Source organism: Blastomyces dermatitidis (genome assembly GCF_000003525.1).
Source record: "Blastomyces dermatitidis ER-3 genomic scaffold supercont1.4, whole genome shotgun sequence".
In the NCBI taxonomy this organism is placed as follows: Eukaryota; Fungi; Ascomycota; class Eurotiomycetes; order Onygenales; family Ajellomycetaceae; genus Blastomyces; species Blastomyces dermatitidis.
The window spans coordinates 2,949,791-2,966,512 of record NW_025544777.1 but is presented as its reverse complement, the minus strand read 5'-3'; positions in this window follow the sequence as shown (position 1 = coordinate 2,966,512).

The window sequence follows — 16,722 nt, the reverse complement described above, 5'->3', positions numbered from 1 at the left end:
GAGACTGAGTGAGTTCTGATTCAAGATAGAATATTTTAAGAGAACTAAAAACTTAGTAAATGAATTCTCTCACAGATCAGACTATATTAAGAAGATCAGAATAACAGACACAGAGAGACTAGAGAAGACAGAAAAGCTTCACAGAATACTTAAACTGAGTGTTGTAAAGAGATTAACTGAAGAGTCTCTCAATTCTCTGTGAGAGAAGAGAGAAAAGAAAGAAGAGAAGTCTGTATAACTACTCTCTATAACACTGAGAGTCAATACTCTGAGAATCTCTGTGAGAATTCTTGAAGAGAGTATCTATAATCTGAAGAATTTACAGGCTTTGAGAAGTACTGTGAAAGATCTGATGTAAGAGAAAACAGAGTATAAGTCTTTATAAGATCTTCTATTCAGATTATATGAACTACAACTGAAGAATAAATATACTCAGTATATTCAGAAACTGCTCACAGCAGAGATTAACTCTGCAGAAATAAAGAATTGAAGAGACTTAAATAATCTCTTATAAAGAGAGAACTGAATTTATGTATCTGTGAATGAGTTTCTATATATAGAACTTATTAAAAGATATCATAACTCTTCTCTAGTGAGTTATTTTACAGATACTAGAACTTATGAATTACTCATAAGAAAATACTTCTAATCAAAGATATAAGAACTTATGAAGAAGATAGTGAATTCTTATACTGTTTATCAGAATTCATGAGTAGTATAGTTCAGATTATATAAAAAACTTACTTCTCTACTCATTTCATAGAAATCTTGAGAATAGCTAGAAATGAATGCTTTTATAAGTCTCTCTGAAAGCAAGAACATATATGATGCCTGCTTTGACAGTGTGCTGATGATAGTGAATTACTTTATCACAATAATATACTTTATACTCATCTACAAGAACTTGAAGTTAAAGAATTTAACTCATATCTTCATCTGTAATATGATTCAGTTGCATGAATTGTCTGTGAATATTATCTTAGATAGAGAATTAATCTTTACAGAAGAGTTTTAATCTGATCTGATAACTATACTAAAGAGCTTATAAGATCTAAGTATGACTTTTTATTAATAGACAGATGATCAGATAGAATGTCTGATAAGTATATTAAAATAGTATCTGTAGTACTTTGTTAATTACAATCAGAATAACTAAGTATATTAATTATCACTTATAAAGTTTATATACAATAACTTAAAACATGTTAGTACAGATAAAACTCTCTTTAAAATACTCACTGAGACTCATCTACAGATGATCTTGATGAACTCATAAGAGTATACTATAGAGTGTGATAATATCTGTGAACAGGCTGAGAGAATTCAGAATATCTGAGAGAAAGCTCATGAATTCTTGAGAAAGACTCAAGAGTATCAGAAGAGATACTATGACTTTAAGTATATTATAAAGAGTTTTAAGAAAGATAATAGAGTCTGACTAAGTCTAGAAAATATCATCATACAGAGATCTAGTAAGAAGCTGAATCTCTTATAAACTGAGTCTTATAAGATTGTGAAGAAAGTTAGCTCACAGTTCTACAGATTGAAACTGTCATCTGAATTATAGATATACAATGTTTTTTATATCTCTTTACTTTATAAATATAAGAAATTCTTAGAAGAGAATTCTGTGACTCATCACTCTGTCTATGAAGTATTAGAGAGTGAAAGAGAATATCAGATCAAAGAGATTATTAACTCAGAGAAGTGAGATTATAAGCTCTGATTCAAGGTTCAGTGATAAAAGTATTCTGATAAGATGAATAAGTTCACTTAAGAATCATCTGAGCAGATAAGATATCTGCAGAAGCTGAGATATGACTTTTATACTGTTAATTCTGATAAGTCAGAATAATGCAGTGTTCACTAAGAATCTGATTATAATAAAGATATTAACACTGTCATTTATAAATTCTAGTTTATAAAATAATGAGTTTCTACTGAAATGAACAGTCTGCAGTGTATATAAGAAAAGAAGAAATCATATTCTTATTAAAACTAAAAAACAAGAAAATAAACAGAGCTGTGAACACAATTTAGAGATTAATAAAGAAAAAATAAAGAAAACTCACACTCATATTCTTAATATTTATAACACTTAATTCTCTTATAACTATCAATTTCTCTCTTCAAAGAAGCAGAGAGTATTATACTCATGAATCATGATACAGATAATTATTGCATTTGATATAAAGACTATTAGAAATACACAGACTTCAGAGAAGCTAAACATTGAAGTGTACACAGTTGTAACAGAATCTTGAGAGCTGACTATCTATGTATATAACTAGATATTTCTCACAAAACTGTGTCTGCTTCTTCAGTTATACTGAAGTATTCAGCCTGAAAATAATTAAGATATAGAGAGAAAACTTATCTGCTCAGATCAACTTCTATTACAAATTCATAACATTCACATTGTCTTAATTACCTGGATTTTGCAGGTATCTGAGAACTCATCTCTTATTGACAATGAGATTGCAGAAATGCGCTGCAGTGTGAGAATCATTGATAGAAAACTGAGATATATTCACATATATCTAGTCAGAGATTGTGTGAGTAGAAAGAGAGTGATTGTAGATCTATGAAACTGTAGAAGACACTGACAATACTGAGAGCTTTGTAAGAACTATCAGCTAAAATCTGTAAGAAATTACTTATAAGAAGACTTACAGTAAAGAGAAGAACTGCACTACTTAAAGTCAGAGACTGATCTGAAAGAGGCATGAGATTGACTGCTGATCTGAAGATCAGATGCAGTGATAAAACTGAGAGAGATAGAGATACAGTTATAAGCAGCAGTGTCTCTGCTTTATCAGCTGATAAAAAGTAATCAGAAAAGTTGCAGAGATGCTCATGAGAAGCTCAGCAGCAGTCAGACATTATTTATAAAGATATTGAAATTGAAAAAATTTTTATTCTTAAGAAGTTCTTGAATTAATATATAAATATTATCAGAAACACTCTCTCTCTGTTATCTAAGTAAAAACACTTCATAAATGAATGAGAATACTCACAGTTTGTGAGAATGAGAGCTGTTATAGAAAAAGAAAAAAGAAGATGAGATTTCACAGACAGATCTGAGATATTTATATTACTCTTAAGAGATTTACTTACACTGTAAGTGATTCTGCAGAACAGTCAGATCACTCTAGTAAATAAGAGTGATTGTGAATTACAGGCCTGAATCTTTCTATATGATTATAAAGAGTGATTGCAGACTATAGACATCTTAATTCTACAATTCTACAGAGTTGATAAAAGAATGAAAAATTCCTCACAATTCTACAGTGTCAAAGAACAATGATTTATAAGAATAAGTAAAAGATTAACTCATGAATACTTCTCTTTGATAAAGATGATCTCACAGAGAGTGATTCATCTGTGAGATGAATCTATGTGATGAATATATAAGAATCTTGTGAAAATGATTGAGAGTTAACTGAAACTCTTCTGTATAAAAGATGTAAGATGAATCTGTGTGATAGTTAGAGAAGAATCTGTAGATTATAAAGAATCTCATAGAATAAGAAACTGAGTAATAGACTCTTTTCTCTTCATAGTAACAAGGGATTTTTCCTCACTGAGAGTTTTTATAGATATGAAGAGTTTTTAGTGAGTATCACTGCAGTACTGAGCTGATTCTATGAAGTCACTCAGTGAAAGACTTCACAGACAAAGTCTTAGAGAGAGAGAAATATATAAGAAATTCTGCTTCTCACAGATTCTTTACTTCTATCTCTATCTCTTATGTAATTAATAGAGCTAGTAGCTCTTGACTACACACAACTATATAGACTGAAGTTTGTGAATACTATTTATAACTCAGCTTGAATGCTATTATATATTTAATCTCTATATTTTATCTTTCTACTGTGAATACTTCTAGTAGTTAACAGTACATATCACGCCAAGCTGCAAACATCTGAATAATCACCTGCGAGTACTTATTCTTACAATACTTCTCTATCTGCTAATACTTTTGTAGCAATTTCTTGATTCTTATTCAAGTGTTCTTTATATATTAACATTTCAGGTCTCAAGACATTGAAATAAGTATTCACTTCATCTCTGTCTGCATCTTAGTTAGAAGCCTGCTTTCTTTTAATATTTACAGAATTCAGAGAGTCATCTAACACAGACATCTCTTTCTCTTAAGAGACTTTTCATAGAATATCAGTGAGTGTCTCTGAGCTCACTGATTCTGCTAGTTTTTTAACTCTCTTGCTTTTCTTGACTGTGCATGCTATATGTAATTCTTTGCATCATGATTCTGACATCTGCAGTTAAAGCAAGCTCAATGCTTATAATATCAAGATTTTCACTTAGAGAATCTCTTTTTCAGAGAATTCAGTGCTTTAGCAATGACATGCAGATGTAGATTTATTATATCTGAGTGTGTAACTTGTGTTATAGAAGTCTGATTATCTGTTCTTTATTAAGATATACTTAATTACAGTATTTTCTGTCACAGTTAACTCACTTATTCTCATACAATGAGAATGTTATATGCTTTCTTCACTGTGTCTAACTATGAGATTAAGTATTTTCATTTCACTCTCAACTCAGATATAAGATCATGAATGAAGATCTGTAAATAGAAAGATGTTAAAAGCTCTTTATTCAATATAAGATAGTGTAAACTGAAGTATATAAAGTATGATATAAGATTACTCACTTATCTACACACAGTGAAGTATTTATAATGCTTATTTCATATATTCACTTTCTCAAAGTTGTGCAAGATTCATTTGAAAAACTCATTTTATATTTATAAGAATGAATATTGTTTCAGATCTGTGAGATTTATTTTTTCATTAATTATTCATAATAACTTCACTTTTCTGTGTAGAAATACAGCAGATCTTAAGACTTGTTAAAATTTCATTGACTATCTGTCTGTAAGTTCACATTTAATCTGATTATATAATCATATCTGACTTAGCCAGCTGATTACAGCATTATTTTTTCAGTCATTATTAAAGCTTAATAACTCTGACAGATCTTCTAACTTGATATATTTCATATTCAAATTCTCATTCTGCACAGTAGTCTCCGATAATAAGTACACTTCTGAAGAGATCATGAATAATTATGATAAGATCTTCAGATTCAGTATAATTATCTATCTGTGTACATATTCAATCTTCTGCTGCAGGTCTAAGATCTGGTTTTCTCTATTCTTATTAATGATAGTGATTACATCAGTGAAGCTCTTTATAGTGAATACTTAATCTGTAGTAAATATCAATTGTTGTTTAACTTCTGTCTCAGTCTGTCACTGTGTATTCAAGGTCTCAATCTTATTTAGAATTCTTATATATGTACAGAGCTTTGATTTCAGTTTAGCAGTCTCAGCTGCTTTTCTTACTGCTTTAAGTAAATTCTCTGAGAGATTTTATATATCTTTCAGTTCAGATAGCAGAGAAGAGTGTTCTTTATATTAACTAGAGAAGATGTTCATTTCAGTAATTTCTCATTGATTATACAATGTTCATTATTATATTATTATATGATTTCTGATTTCTGTTTTCTGTTATCATTATATGACTTCAGTGATGATTATTTCTCTTTTATTCTTCTGAGTAGAGAGCAGTCTTCTTTGAATCTGATTTATCATTCTTAGCTCTTTTCTCACATCTCATCTGTTCATATACATGGCATTCATCTGAGTATGGAGTTTTTCTCTAACAAGTAGAGCAGTATTAATCAGATGCTCTTTCACTCACTGCTTCATTATACACTATCTTTTGAGACATTTTAGAATCACACTGACATGATAGCTATGAATTACTTTATAGATGAAATTATCACCCTCTCAAGAAGTCTGTGCTTCTCACTAGTTTTTAGACATGCTATCAGATGTGATTCAAAGGTTGCTTAAGTCAGTATATGATTACAGATGTACGCCGGCTTCTTATATACTGTATGCTAAATTAATTGATGGCCGCTATGACCCCTTTACATTTGTAAGCAAGTTCGGAAGCGGCCGCGTTATTATCTGACAGTCATATGTTCTTCTGAATCACATGCGAACTCTACTGCAGACACTCAGAAGCAGTCACCTGAATCATGAATAACTCTTATAAAAGAAGTCTCAGAGAACTTATCAATTACTCACAGAACATTATTCTCTGCATCTGTAACAGAGAAACTCTTCAAATTTGTGAATAAGTCAATCTTAATGAAGAACATTCTTGAGCATCTTCTGCAGAACTAAGCTATTTTTCTACAAGAAATGCTTGCTACTTGTAAACACTCTTAAACTGAGTCTCTAAACATAATCTTCAGAGACATCTACAAACTGAAAAGAAACTTTCTTAAGCTGTAATCACTTAAGACTAACTATTGAATCACAATCTATAAAAGCTTTTATAAGTTTGTATTTAAAATTGACTTACAAGCTCAGCTGTGTAATATAAAAGATGAAGAAGCTATTATCTATACAATAACAGATCTCTACTACACTGAAGCTAAGAACTGACTGAATTATGTAGAGAATGATTATAAGAGATCTCACTGATCTGTTCTTAAGATCTATTTAGAGAATATATTAAGAGACTCTGTAAGCTGAACAGAGAACACCTGAACTGTGATCATTAATATTAGAAAAAGAGGTGAGAAATCTGATAAAAACTACTCACAGTACTTTATGAAATTATAATATAAATTGAGATCTGTAGAAACAGAGCTCTGAAATAAGACCTGAATAATGATATTTATAAAGAAGCTGAATAAAGATATGTAGAATAAGCTCATTAAGTAAAACACTAAGTTCTTGATTTTAAAGAAACTGATGACTCTTATTCACTGCTTATAGATTACTGTAAGAGTCATAGATCTGTGAAGAGTGAATCACTGATCAGCTCTGCAAGAGTCAGAATAACAGAGAACAGATTTATTACAAAAAGAAAACAAGATATAGAGAGATTTATATCTGACTGCTGAGTAAAGAGAGAGAGCTTTATAAGCTTCTGTGAATAGAGTATATAAGAAAGAGATTAAGAAAAAGAATCTTTACTTTATTTATTCTAAATTAGAATATCTGCATGTAATCTGTTCAGATAAATTAAAATAAAAATTTAAAGAGTCACAGACAGAGTCAGTAATAGTCTTCTTAAAAATCTTAAAGCTGACACCTGAATCTATTACTGTCTCAATGAAAATACATGCTTATAAAGAGAGATTATACTGCAGTACTACTATTCTATAAGTATGAGAAGTATTAATAAACTCAGAATTTCAGATCACTGTAGTATCTCTAAAGCTCACAGAGTAAATAAGCTGAGTGATGAAAACTGAGAATCTACTCTTATAATAAGTGAACTGTAAGAACTCAGATCTGGGAACTGAGAGACTTATAAGAGTTATCTTTGTATTACAATCTCTCTGAAATCTGAAGAAGATTTCTGAAAACTGTGATTATTACAGACATCACAGATAATATGTACTTAAGACTTGTATAACTTTAAAGACACAATTCACACATAGCTGTCTATGAGTCAGATTTATACTTTCAATCAGTGTTGACAGACTCACTTACAGAGATAGAATCAGTTAATACTGTAGAGTTGATTAGAGAAGACAAGCTTATCTATATAATAACATTTCAAATATCTGAGAACTTCATGATTATAGAAACTGAGCTTCAGATATTAGAGAAATACTGAGATCTTACAGAGATATTCAGCTCAGTAAAGACAGCTGAGCTTTCTTCTTATTATAAGAAGAATCTGATAATAGATTTAATAGAAGAGTAGAAACTCTTCTGAGAACTAATTTATAAACTCTCTTATTATGAAACAGAGGTCTTACAGATCTATATGAAGAAGAATCTGAAGAATAACTTTATCTAATCTTTACAGATCTCTGCAGAAGTCTTTATAATATTCATGAAAAAGAAGAATAAAGATCTCAGATTATATATAGACTACTGTGATCTGAACTTCAAGATAATAAAGAGTTACTATTCTCTATCTCTGATTGAGAATGTAATCAACTGTCTTATAGAAGCTGTTATATTTATATTACTGAATGTAATTAATATATATACACAGCTGTGAATACAGTCTGAGAATGAATAAAAGACTGTCTTTAGAACTGTACTGAGATTATTTGAGTATCTAGTAATGTCTTTTGATTTGACTAATATCTTTATAGTATTTCAGTCTTTCATTAATAAAATACTTTGTATATATCTGAATATCTTTATAGTAATATATCTGAATAACATGATAATATACTCTGTGAAGAAGAAAGAACACACTGAGTATATGTAAAGTATGCTAAAGATCTTAGATAAGATAGAACTATATATTAAGCTTACAAAGTATAACTTCAGTGTCTGTCAGATTAATTTTCTAGAATATGTAATTATTACAGATAATATTCAGATGAAATCTTCACAGTTTAAGACTATTCTATTATAGTCAGAGTTAACTAGTATTTATAAGATTCAGATCTTTCTGAACTTTGTGAATTTCTATAAATAATTTATCTTTGTATTTATAAGAATCTTCTTGACTCTTATAGATATACTGAAGAGTGAAAATCAGAAGAAGTCATTCTATAAATAAAGAATGAAAAGATTATTAAGAAGAAAGAACTGTGAGAACTTTCTTATCTTAGAAACTTATAGAGTCTTTATAAGATTGAAATAGATATTTACAGACTCAGTGATACTATTTCACTTTAATCTCTTACTCTTAATTAGACTGGCCGCTGGGACCATGAATTTCACGTTTGGTCCCATTTGATCTGGTCCCATACATTTCTTGGCGTGAATCCCGCTGGGACTGGCTATCAAAAAAACAGGTAAAGTGACTATATATCAGATCTTAAAATGGAATCATGACTTGAAAAAAATGAGAAAGTGGTCCCATTTGGTCCCATTTAGTTCCATTCTTGGCATAAAGTTACTATTTTTAGACATTTTAAGGTTTTTTTTAGACTATTTTTAATTTTTTAAAAAGTAACGCTTTTTGGTAACGCTCAAATGAGATTTAAAGTCATTTAAAGCAATAACAATAATTTAAATTGAGAAGTGGAAATCATGGTCCCATTTGGAAAATGTGACAAGAGTAGACAGTAAGTCCCACTGGGACAGTATGAGACTACTATCTAATGTTAGAACCGTGTAATGGGATCTGTCGAATTGACAATGGAACTATCAAAAATTCTGGTCCTGGTCCCAGACACGGTCACACGGTCAGTCTACTCTTAATCAGATTAAAGACAGATATCTTCTCTCTTATAATTTCAGAAATAGTCTTATAACTACAGTTAAATGAGAACTGAGATTCAGTGATTTTTTTCTTATAAAAGATACAATCTGTAGAGATTAACTATAACATTTATAATCAGAAGTTTCTTATAATAGTGAAATTCTTTCATTACTAATATCACTACTTTGAGAATCTTGTAATAGAGATTACTGTTAGAACTGATTATAATAGTGTATAATAGTTTACTTTAATCAAGAAACTCTTATAATAATAGATTTACTGAGCTCAGAGACTAAGTAAGTTCTGATTCAAAATAGAATATATTAAGAGAATTAAGAACTCAGTGAATAAATTCTCTCACAGATCTGACTATGTTAAGAAGATCAGAGTGACAGATATAGAGAGACTAGAGAAGATAGAAAAGCTTTATAGAATGCTCAGACTGAGTATTATGAAGAGATTGACTGAAGAGTGTCTCAATTCTCTGTAAGAGAAGAGAAGAGAGAGAGAGAAGAAGTCTGTATAACTACTCTCTACAACACTGAGAGTTAACACTTTAAGAATCTCTGTGAAAATTCTTGAAGAGAGTATCTATAATCTGAAGAGTTTGTAAGATTTGAGAAGTACTATGAAAGATCTAATGTAAGAGAAAACAGAGTATAAGTTTTTATATAATCTTCTATTCAGCTGGTCTGAACTACAACTGAAGAATGAATATACTCAGTATATTCAGAAACTGCTCACAGTAGAGATTAATTCTGCAGAAATAAAGAATTAAAGAGACTTAAATAATCTCTTATAAAGAGAGAGCTGAATTTATATATCTATAAATAATTTTCTATGTATAAAACTTATTAAAAGATATCATGACTCTTCTCTAACAGATCATTTTACAGATATTAGAACTTATAAGTTTTTTATAAGAAAATACTTCTGATCAAAGATGCAAGAACTTATAAAGAAGATAGTGAATTCTTATATTATTTATCAGAATTTATGAGTAGTGTGATTCAGATTATATAAAGAGCTTACTTCTCTATTTATTCTGTAGAAATCTTGAGAATAGCTAGAAATAAATACTCTTATAAGTCTCTCTAAAAGTAAGAATATATATAATATCTGCTTTGACAGTGTGATGATAATAGTAGATTACTTCATCAAGATAACATACTTTATACTCACTCATAAGAACTTAAAGTTAAAATATTTAACTTATATCTTTGTCTGTAATGTAATCTGATTATATAAATTATCTATAAATATTATCTCAGACAGAGAATCAATCTTCACAGAGAAGTTCTGATATAATCTGATAACTATACTGAAGATTTCATGAGATCTAAGCACAGCTTTTCATCAATAGATAGATAATTAGATAGAGCATCTGATAAGTATATTAAAACAGTATTTATAGTACTTTATCAATTACAATCAGAATAACTAAGTGTATTAATTATTATTTATAAAGTTTATATATAATAACTTAAATCATGTCAGCATAGATAAAACCCTCTTTGAGATACTCACTGAGACTTACTCATGAATAATTCTGATAAATCTATAAGAGTATACTATAGAGTGTGATGATGTCTGTGAACAGGCTAAGAGAATTCAGAATATTCAGAAGAAAGCTTATAAATTCTTGAGAAAGACTTAAGAGTATCAGAAGAGATACTATGACTTCAAGTATATTATAAAGAGTTTCAAGAAAGATGATAGAGTCTGACTGAGTCTAGAAAATATTATTATATAGAGATTTAGTAAGAAGCTGAATCTCTTATAGACAGAGTCTTACAAGATTATAAAGAAAATTAGCTTATAGTTCTATAGATTGAAACTATAATCTGAGTTATAAATATATAATATTTTTTATATCTCTTTATACTGTGAATATAAGAAATTCTTGAAAGAGAATTCTATGACTTATCACTCTATTTATAAAGTACTAGAGAGTGAAAGAGAATATCAGATTAAAGAAATTATTGACTTAGAGAAGTGAGATTATAAGCTCTGATTCAAGATTCAGTGATCAGTTGATGTGGAAAAAGATGCTTTCTCAAATGCTATTCCTGAGATTGAAATTCTGAAGAGAAGAAAGAAAGAAGAAATAGAGAAACAACAAGTTCTTGAAATACAGGAACTTGAAAAAGCAAGCAAGATTCTTGGAAAGCAGTGTCTGAGTGAGATGAATGAAGAAGTTCTGTTAATTCTTCATGCTCAGGCTAGACAACTACAGGAGGTGATCAAGTTCAAACTTGGAATCTCAAACACAGTTCAAAAAACCTTGAAAATTCCTAGTACAATCACTGACTCTTCATCTTACTCTTCTTCTTTCTTTCTTCCTACTTCTTCTTCTTCTTTGAATCAGAAGAAAACATATGCTCAAGCAGCTGAATCTGCTGTCTCTAAATCTGCTGTCTCAAAACCTGCTCAAAATCCTGAGAAAACTGAGAAGAATACTGCTCATGTCTCTATTCATAGAAAAGTGGAAAAGAAAATGTAAAGAGAGAAAAACTTCCAAATCTTCAGAAATAGAAGACTTATTCTCAAAGTCTCAAACCAGAACATTCTGCAAAGAAACAAGCTAAACTCAAATCTCATTTTCAGAATTAGAAATGAAATTAATCAACAGTTCTTTTCTCAGTTGATGACTGATATTGAAGTTCAAAAACCAGTTATAGCTTCAATTGAGTCATCATTCTTTGAAAACTCCATCATTCTGACTACAATGCCTGAATTCAGTGCTGAATTCCTTATTCAGAATGAGAATCTCTGAAAGTCAGTAGTAGAATCTTTGCTAAACACAACAATTCTATCTGAAAGAGATGAAAAGTGAGATAAATTCATTCTTCATGATATTTCAGTTGAAATTTTTGACTGTGAAGAAGGAATGCTACTTCTCAAAAATGAATTGAAAGAATACAACTTCATTCAACTGAGAAAGAAGTCTGTATGACTAAATTCAATTGAGTTCAGACAAAGCAGGAGAAATGCCTCTGTTCTAGTATATACAAAAACACTTGAACAGTCAAAGATCTCTGAAGTAAGAGTAGCAGATTTGAAAATGAGAGTTCATGAATACAAAGACTTGAGAATGAATCTCAAAGCTCAAACACAGTGTTCAAACTGTCAAAGATATAGTCACTTTGCAATCTCATGTTTTAGAGACTCAAAATGTGTATTCTGTGCCAGAGATCACAAAACTAGTGAGCATAAATGTGAAACATGCTTAAAAAGAGATGAAATTTGTTAACATACTCTGCTTAAGTGCTCTAATTGCAAAGAAAAACATGCATCTAGCTCAAAAGAATGTATATTTGCTCCTAGAACTCAAAAGAACTGGAGAAAAGATGAAGCTCAAAGTCAATCTAGAACTGAAGAGAAGAGTCAAGCCAGTAAACTCTCAACTGTAAGCTCAAAAAGAAGAAACTCTCAATTATCTAAGTCTTCAAACTTCAATTCTTCAGTGAAATGTAAACAGAATTTGAATCCTCAAACTTCTGTTAAGATTAGAGAATTGAGAAATGACTCTGATAATAAACTAGATATAATGCAAGCAGTTGAGATTCCTACTTTTCAGAACAGTTATAATCTACTATCTGATGATAGTGATTAGATTCTACTCTACTCTCTTTTAGTATGAATATACAACAAAAACAACAAAAAAAGTTTAAAAACTCTTCAAAAATCATATTTATTCAAAATAATGTGAATAGAAACTCAAATTGTATTTATTCTTGTCTTCAAATTGCATTTGAACAAAAAGTTGATTTTATACTGCTTCAGAAGCTGAATTTTAATACTGAGCAAAAATATGTCATTTCTCATTCAAGCTACTACTGCTTTTTATCTCAAAAGTCTGAGATAAAGTCAAGAGTAGTAATCTATGAAAGAAGAAGATCAAGATATCAATTTAATCTAAGATTTGATATCATGTCTGACCCTGATATTCTGGTGGGTGATATTATAGATAAAGAAAATGAGTTTGATACTATACAGCTCATAAATATCTATAATGAAAAGTCATTGAAGAAAAATAACAATATCTGGACAATTGATAGAGGATTTCTGAATATAACTCTATCAAGAAACTCTATAATTGCAGGAGATTTCAATGCACATCATCTCTGATGAAATTCAGAGTGCAAGAGAGCAGTGAGAGCTGATAATCTGATTGAATGAATCTTTGAGCATTCAATAGATTTGATTAATAAGTCTGATCAACAAACATTCTTTAGAAAAGGCATGAAACAGAAGTCTATTATAGATCTAACATTCATGTCACAAAATCTAATGAAAAGAAGACTTGTAAACTGGTTTATTAATTCAAATGAGACATCAGAATCAGATCATGAGATTATTCAATTTGATATTGAACTGAGTGAAAAATAAATAAGTGAAAATCCTCTTCTCTCTAATCAGTATAACTTTGAAAAAGCTGATTGAAAAGCAGTTGAAGAAAGTATAAAACTGTTAAAATCTGAAAGATAGAATGAGCTATATTGAAATTCTGATCAAGATATCTCAAATGAAATGCTTGAGAATAGAGTGAAGCTTATTACATCTATTATTCTAACAAGTGTTAGAGATAATATTTCAAAAAGAAAATCTTCTGAGTATTCAAAACCTTGATGAAATGAGAATATCTCATCTAAAAGAAAAGAATTAGCTACTGCTAGAAGAGATTGAAAGAATGATGTAATATCTGATGAAGAGTTCAAAGCTGTCAGAAATGAATATTTTTCAGATATTAAAAGAGCTAAAACAGACTGCTGAAATAAATTTCTTGAAGAAGCATAAGAGAAGAAAGTTTTTAAAGCTTTTAACTATACTAAAACAAGAAGTGTAGTAAAACTTTCAGCTCTAGAATATGAGTTTCAGAATGAATCATATACAGCAAACTCTTTTGAGAAAAAATGTCAAGCTTTCATGAGAATTCTCTTTCAGAACTCATCAGATTCAGATTTGAATTCAGAGGAAGAGAATATATCACTTCTCAACTACATTGATGAAAATGACTGAGAATGATCTGATCTTACACAAGATGAATTGAAGTCAGCTATCTTCTCAAGTTCTGTTAAAACTGCTGCAGGTCCTGATTCAATTAATCACTTAATTATTCAAAATATATATTCCTACTTAAAGAATGAATATTTTGAGCTCTTTTTCAATCTCTTGAAAAATGAATATCATTCTGAATGCTGAAGAGAAGCCACTGAAGTGATTCTTGCAAAATCTAATAGAAAAACTTCAATTTCTAAGTCATATAGAGTAATATCTCTATTGAACTGTCTAGGAAAGGTTTTAGAATAGATAATAGCTACTCAACTATCTTTTATAAGCTCTATAGGTGATTCTCTTTTATTCAGTGAACAAATGAGAGGTAGAAAACAGTGTTCTGCAATTGACACTGTTCTCTCAGTTGTTCATGATATTCAAATAGCAAAGCATGAGAGTCTGGTCTCAACTGCAGTTTTTATTGATATAAAAGGAGCATTTGATCATGTTTCAAAGTCAAAGTTAATTCAGACATTGAAGATATTAAAACTGTCACTTTCTCTAATAAAATGAGTTAACTATTTTATATCTAAAAGAATTATATAACTCTTCTTTGATGAAATGAAACAAGACAAGACTGAGATAAAAATAGGAGTATCACAGAGGTCTTCAATCTCACTCATTTTATTTGCAATATACACTGCATATCTATTCAAAAATAGAAATATGAGAATAGTGTGATCTCTGAGTTATATGAATGATATTGGTCTAGTCTACAGCTTAAAAACTATCAAAGAGAATTTGAAAGTAATTGAAGAAGCTGCAAAGAAAATCTTTGTTAGAGCAGATATCAATCAAATTCAATTTGATATGAATAAAACTGAGTTAATTCATTTCTTTCCTAGATTCAATGAGAAAGAACTATCTCTAACTCTTTTAAATAGAGAGATTAAACTCAGTGTAAATGTCAAATGATTAGAAGTATGGTTAAACTCCAAGTTGAATTTTAAATATCACATTCAACAAAGAACTGTCAAGGCAGAAAGACTATTGAATAACATAATCAGACTATCAAATACAGAGAGGGGTCTATCCTTCCAGGCTATGAGACAGTTATATATAGCCTGTATTACATCAGTAGCTGATTATGAAGTTCAAGTTTGATGAAATAATCAAGGGAATTTCACTGAACTCTTTCAAAGTCTGTAAAACAGAGCCTTGAGAATAATTCTGAAAGCATTCAAATCATCTTCTATTAAAGCAATGGAAATTGAAGCTTCAATTCCTCCTCCTGCTATTAGATTTGAAAAGGCCTGTATGAACTATGCTCTGAGAGTTGTAAAGATGAGCTCAAATCATATAATCAGAGAAAGAGTCTCTTCTTCATTTTCATCAATTAACTCTGGAAATGAACTGAATTGGAATAGATTTCTTGATTGAAATGAAAATAATTCTTCAAAGAAAATGCCTTCTCAACTGTATAGACTATGCTCTCTGATTAAAAATCAATTTTCTTCTTTAAATGTTGAAAAAGTTGATCATGAGAAGTTATCTCCCTGGAGAAAAAAGCTTGAATCTCTTATAGACTTACAAATAAGTGAACTATCAAAAGAGAAAGAATATGAACAGTATTTGAAGAGAATTTCTACAATCAATATAAAAGACTCTATTCTGATTTATTCAGATGACTTAAAAAATGAGAAATTGAATAGATTAGATACAGGCATTGCTTATACTGAAGATAATATTAATTTTATCTCAGATTTCTGAAATCTAGACTCTGAATGTGAAGTCTTTGATGCTGAACTATTTATAATAGTGAAAGCTTTCAAACTCATTGAAATAAAATCTCATAAAAGAGGAAATTATTTGAAAGAGGCATGAATATTCTCTGATAGTCAAGCTGCTTTAAAAAGACTTAGAAATAGTCAGATTCATAATGATCAAATGAATCTTGAACTGATCTTAAACTCTGTTTTAAAAATTCAAAAGAGAAGAATATCAAAGCTGAGAATTCATCTACACTGAGTTTCTGCTCATATGAATATTCATGGCAATGAATTGGCTGATTCAGCTGCAAAAAAGAGTGCAGAATTAAGCAGATCTATTCAAAAAATTATGTTCTGATCTTTTATAAAGAGAAAAATAAAAGAATCTTGTTTAGACAAGTGAAATGAAAGCTGGCAGAAATAAAAGAAGAGTATACATTATTCAAGATTTGTAACAAAACCCAAGTGAAAATCTTGTTCAATTAAATGTAAAAAGAAAATATTCTCATCTATAATACAGCTGAAACTAGGACATGGCTATTTCAAATCTTATATACAAAGATTTGATGATAGATTTGACTCAATAGAATGCTCATTCTGCAATATAAATGAGAATCCTAAGTATATTATAATGCACTGTGCATTATACAATAGTCTCAGAGCCAGATTGAAAGAGAAGTATGATCTAAATCAATTAAATATGAGATTCTTATTCTCAACTGAGACAGGAA